Genomic DNA, 5,000 nt, shown 5'->3' on the forward strand with positions numbered 1-5,000 from the left:
GTCTGTCTCTCAGCCATCTGGCAGTGTATGTAGTACTTACTGTTTGTCTGTCTGCCATCTGGCAGTGTCTGTAGTACTTACTGTTTGTCTGTCTGCCATCTGGCAGTGCCTGTAGTACTTACTGTGTGTCTGTCTGCCATCTGGCAGTGTCTGTAGTACTTAGTGTTTGTCTGTCTGCCATCTGGCAGTGTCTGTAGTAGTTACTGTTTGTCTGTCTGCCATCTGGCAGCGTCTGTAGTACTTACTGTTTGTCTGTCTACCATCTGGCAGTGTCTGCAGTACTTACTGTCTGTCTGCCATCTGGCAGTGTCTGTAGTACTTAGTGTTTTTCTGTCAGCCATCTGGCAGTGTCTGTAGTAGTTACTGTGTGTCTGCCATCTGGCAGTGTCTGTAGTACTTACTGTTTGTCTGCCTGCCATATGGCAGTGTCTGCGATACTTACTGCTTTTCTGTCTGCCATCTGGCAGTGTCTGTAGTACTTAGTGTTTGTCTGTCTGCCATCTGGCAGTGTCTGTAGTACTTAGTGTTTGTCTGTCTGCCATCTGGCAGTGTCTGTAGTACTTAGTGTTTGTCTGTCTGCCATCTGGCAGTGTCTGTAGTACTTAGTGTTTGTCTGTCAGTCATCTGGCAGTGTCTGTAGTAGTTACTGTTTGTCTCTCTGCCATCTGGCAGTGTCTGTAGTACTTACTGTTTGTCTGTCTGCCATGTGGCAGTGTCTGTAGTACTTACTGTTTGTCTGCCATCTGGCAGTGTCTGTAGTACTTACTGTTTGTCTGTCAGCCATCTGGCAGTGTCTGTAGTACTTAGTGTTTGTCTGTCTGCCATCTGGCAGTGTCTGTAGTACTTACTGTGTGTCTGTCTGCCATCTGGCAGTGTCTGTAGTACTTACTGTGTGTCTGTCTGCCATCTGGCAGTGTCTGTAGTACTTACTGTTTGTCTGTCTGCCATCTGGCAGTGTCTGTATCAATATTATTATTATTATTATTATTATTATTATTATTATTATTATTATTATTATTATTATTATTATTATTATTATCATCATCATCAAGTTCTTCTTTTAATTTATTTGTAATCATCAGTATTATCATCGTAATTCTCATTATCATTCGTTGCTGTATTGATTAAAGGTGGCATGGCGTGATAGATTTAAAAGAGTACCCACGCTGGTGTTTAGCAAGGCTCAGTGATGGATCCGTTTTTGTTTCTTTGCATATGGACGACATTGAGTCAATCGTAGAACACTTGGCAGACGTTCGCAATATATCCATAGCTCTGGATCACCGAGATGGCTGTGTAGAAATATTTGAGACGTGATAAAAAAAAAAAAGGTGAATATTTGAAAACTCTGGAAAGTTGAATTCAGCGAAGTGAAAACAGAATTGTCAATAAATTACATACAAGACAATAACCCTGTTTCGCCGCTTACATTTAGTTGTTTGTTTGTTTGTTTGCACAAACATGACATCTTTTTTTTTATCGTACTCAAGAACATCTGCAAATGGGACACGCAGATTAAAAGTGTACTGAACCTTTTTTTTTTTTTTTTTTTTTTTTTTTTTTTGCTGCCCCATCATCTGCACCGTTTCAGTGGCATTACTCCCACGCCGCTCATTTGGATTCCCCCATATACACGGCCACACCCGGGTTCGTCCGTCGCAGTTCCAGCGTCGGCAGTCCACAGGGAACCATCGATATTAGGTCGCCAGGAGGCCACACACCAGAGGAGACCCTGCACTGCTGCTGAGTCACTTCGGTGGTGTTCAGTGGTGCCTGTACTGTTTTAACGTACTTAGGACACCACCTACTAAGCCCCCTACTAACGACAATAATGGCTTAGTCGCGGAACCAGACTGAGTGAGCGTCCCTCCCAAGTGTACTGAACCTGCTTAGCATGCTGTGTCCAAGAAGCCACGTATAAACCGTTTAAATTGTCTCATTCTGATTTTGCTGATATTTTTCTGGGATATTTTATGTCGCCCAGTCGAACTCTTCAAGGGAAGCACTGAGTATTATCATTGTCGGAGCTGTTCGTGGAACCAGTCACCAAAACGTGTAGTATGAATCCGGCATTTTAGCTTTTGAAGAAATAAGGAGCAGGAATGAACCCAAGCAATATTATCACAGCGTCTAAACCTAAAGCATTGCTGTCATCGTAAGGGTCATAAAAATGCATTGATTGTTCACCAACCGTCCAATCATAGAGATAGTAATTTATTATCACACGTCCCAACATGGTATGAGCTATTAGTTTGTTGTACTCTTGTTTATGTGCACATTTATAACATTGTGTTGCTTCTTTTCTGAACACATTTTTGACTCACTTGTGTAAACAAAGTGAGTCTATGTTTTAACCCGGTGTTCGGTTGTCTGTGTGTGTGTGTGTGTGTGTGTGTGTGTGTGTCCGTGTGTCTGTGTGTCTGTGTGTCCGTGGTAAACTTTAACATTGACATTTTCTCTGCAAATACTTTGTCAGTTGACACCAAATTTGGCATAAAAATAGGAAAAATTCAGTTCTTTCCAGTCATCTTGCTTAAAACAATATTGCACCTCTGGGATGGGCACAAAAAAATAAAAAAAAGAAGCCTAATTATATGCAAACTGCATTTACTGTTATATTTATATTTTTTGTATTCTCTAAACTTGGCACTTTGACCTCATATTCTGACCCAACAACAAGAGGAGTCATTATTATCATTTTTTGTTCAAACAGGAACTTCTTTTGCTAAGCATGGAATTTTTATTTATTTTGCAAACGTTTTGGTGCAGATAGTAAAAAAGGGAAATAACTCTGTAATTAATGCTAGGGGACTTAATTTATCACAAGTGAGTCTTGAAGGCCTTGCCTCTCTTGTTTTAATATGTGTCAAGCCCAGGATGGGGAAAGTGAAAAGGGGACAGGCAGGGGTAGGGGTTCAAGTTCAAACACGTAAAACCCACTCCAAGATGGGAGTGGAAAGTGAAAGCAACAGCCGACTGGCGCAACAGCCGAGTGGTTAAAGCGTTGTACTTTCAATCTGAGGGTCCCGCGTTCGAATCTCGGTGACGGCGCGCGCCTGGTGGGTAAAGGGTGGAGATTTTTTCCGATCTCCCAGGTCAACATATGTGCAGACCTGCTTAGTCCCTACCCCCCCCCCCCCCCCCCCCCCCCTCCCCTCCTTCGTGTGTATACTCAAGCAGAAGATCAAATACGCACGTTAATGATCCTGTAATCCATGTCTGCTTTCGGTGGGTTATGGAAACTAGAACATACCCAGCATGCACCCCCCCCACCCACCCCGGAAACGGAGTATGGCTGCCTACATGGCGGGGTAAAAACGGTCATACACGTAAAAGCTCACTCGTGTACATACCAGTGAACGTGGGAGTTGCAGCCCACGAAGAAAGCAACAGCCCACTGATGCAGGAAAAAGAATTTGTCATCCTCCTCCTCCTCCTTATATATATATATATATATTTTTCTCTTATCTATTTCATCTTGTTCTCATCCTTTCTTTCTTTCTTTCTTTCCCCCCCTCTCCTCCTCGTTTTTCTTCTCCGCCTCCTCAATTTAACTTCCCCCCCCCCCCCCCCCCCCCTCGTCTCATTTCTTTTCTTCTCCCTAAAAATAGGGTACCTGAGTGTCGGTAACGAAACACCAAAAGCCTGAGATAAACAAACAAACAAACAAACCAAAATAGCGGGTGTCTGCGCAACGACCTGGCCTATTTTCCTGACACACTTTCTCCTTTTGACACACTTTCCACGCCTACTCTTTTTGTTTCCAATCTTTTCCTTCTTTCTCCTCTGTCTTTATTATTAAAATTTTCTCAATTTGAACAAGAGACAGACATATAGGCACAGAGAAAAAGAGTGAGAGTGAAAGAGACACAGAGAGAGAGTGAGAGAGAGAGAGAGAGAGAGAGAGCTGGGGGGCGGGGGGGGGGGGGGGTAGGGATGTAGGTAAATCTAGAGAGTTTGAGAGACGAGAAGGTGGGGGGAAATATGAGCGAGAGAAAGTAAAGAGGGGAGAGAAGAAAAGAACTCAGATGAATAGTGCGAGGTTTTTTTTTCACAAGAAAGGGCAGCTATCTCTGTCTCTTCCTGTTCCTGTCTCTCGCACTCTCCCTACCCATCCCTCTTATTGCTATTTTATAATCATGACGCAGAATCTTTATTTGCGGTTGTCGTTGTGATGATGATGATGATGATGACGATGATGATGATGATGACGATGACGATGACGACGGAGACGACGACGACGATGACAATGATGACGATAATTGTGAAGGCGTTGGCGTTGATGGTAGCGGAGGTGCAGGTGATGATGATAGTGACACCACTTCTACCACACGCACGCAGGAAACATCCTTTCACATAAAAAAAACAAACATAATTACGTAGCTTACGTCACCCAAACTTTGACTGATATTGCACTTGCAGCTGGCATACATTCTTTGACTCAAGGTAAAAGAGTTGATGATGACAAAATGTTGCATTAAAAAGGGTGAAGATCCTGACAGAATGATGACTGGCTCCTGTTTTCGGTTTGACAGGTTGACCGCTTCAGGAAGCAGAACAGGGACAGGCAGGCTGTGCTCCCAGTTTCTCCAAATCCGCGGCTGACTTGAACTGGGTGCCACGCCAGGTCGCCAGATGACTCGCGACGCCTCCGCCTGACTTCTCCGCTTCGGTGGTGGTGGTGCTTTCGTGGGTTAAACGGTCCTTTTGTTCCAGAAGGGTGGTTACGTGTTCAAGGACTAAGGATCCTCAAAAAACCGGCTTCCCGTTTTAATTGATGAAGACGTTGTTTGTTGTCTGTACTCATCAAGATCAGCTCATTTCACACTGGTGTGCATCAGTGGAAGCAGGGGGGGAGAATGAATGTAACGTCATCTGAGGAGATTTGTCAGTAACGCCGTGAGAACGTCTTGATGTCATATTGATAACACACGGCTTGTGATTTTTTTTTTCTTCCAGAACTGAAACTATAACGTGACCAGTATGAACATTTACCCTAA

General features: G+C 43.6%; 1 protein-coding gene across 2 annotated transcripts in view; it reads left to right on the top strand.

The window, feature by feature from the left end:
* Positions 1–5,000, top strand: part of LOC143283786 (uncharacterized) — a 110,278-nt gene that overhangs the window by 100,722 nt on the left and 4,556 nt on the right. For both annotated transcript variants that reach the window (XM_076590156.1, XM_076590164.1), the window contains one exon: positions 4,536–5,000. This exon is cut by the window's right edge and continues 4,556 nt beyond it. The gene's annotated coding sequence lies outside the window, so the exon portion shown is untranslated. The remainder of the gene's footprint in view (positions 1–4,535) is intronic.

This window comes from Babylonia areolata, chromosome 1 (assembly GCF_041734735.1).
Source record: "Babylonia areolata isolate BAREFJ2019XMU chromosome 1, ASM4173473v1, whole genome shotgun sequence".
NCBI classification, from domain to species: Eukaryota; Metazoa; Mollusca; class Gastropoda; order Neogastropoda; family Buccinidae; genus Babylonia; species Babylonia areolata.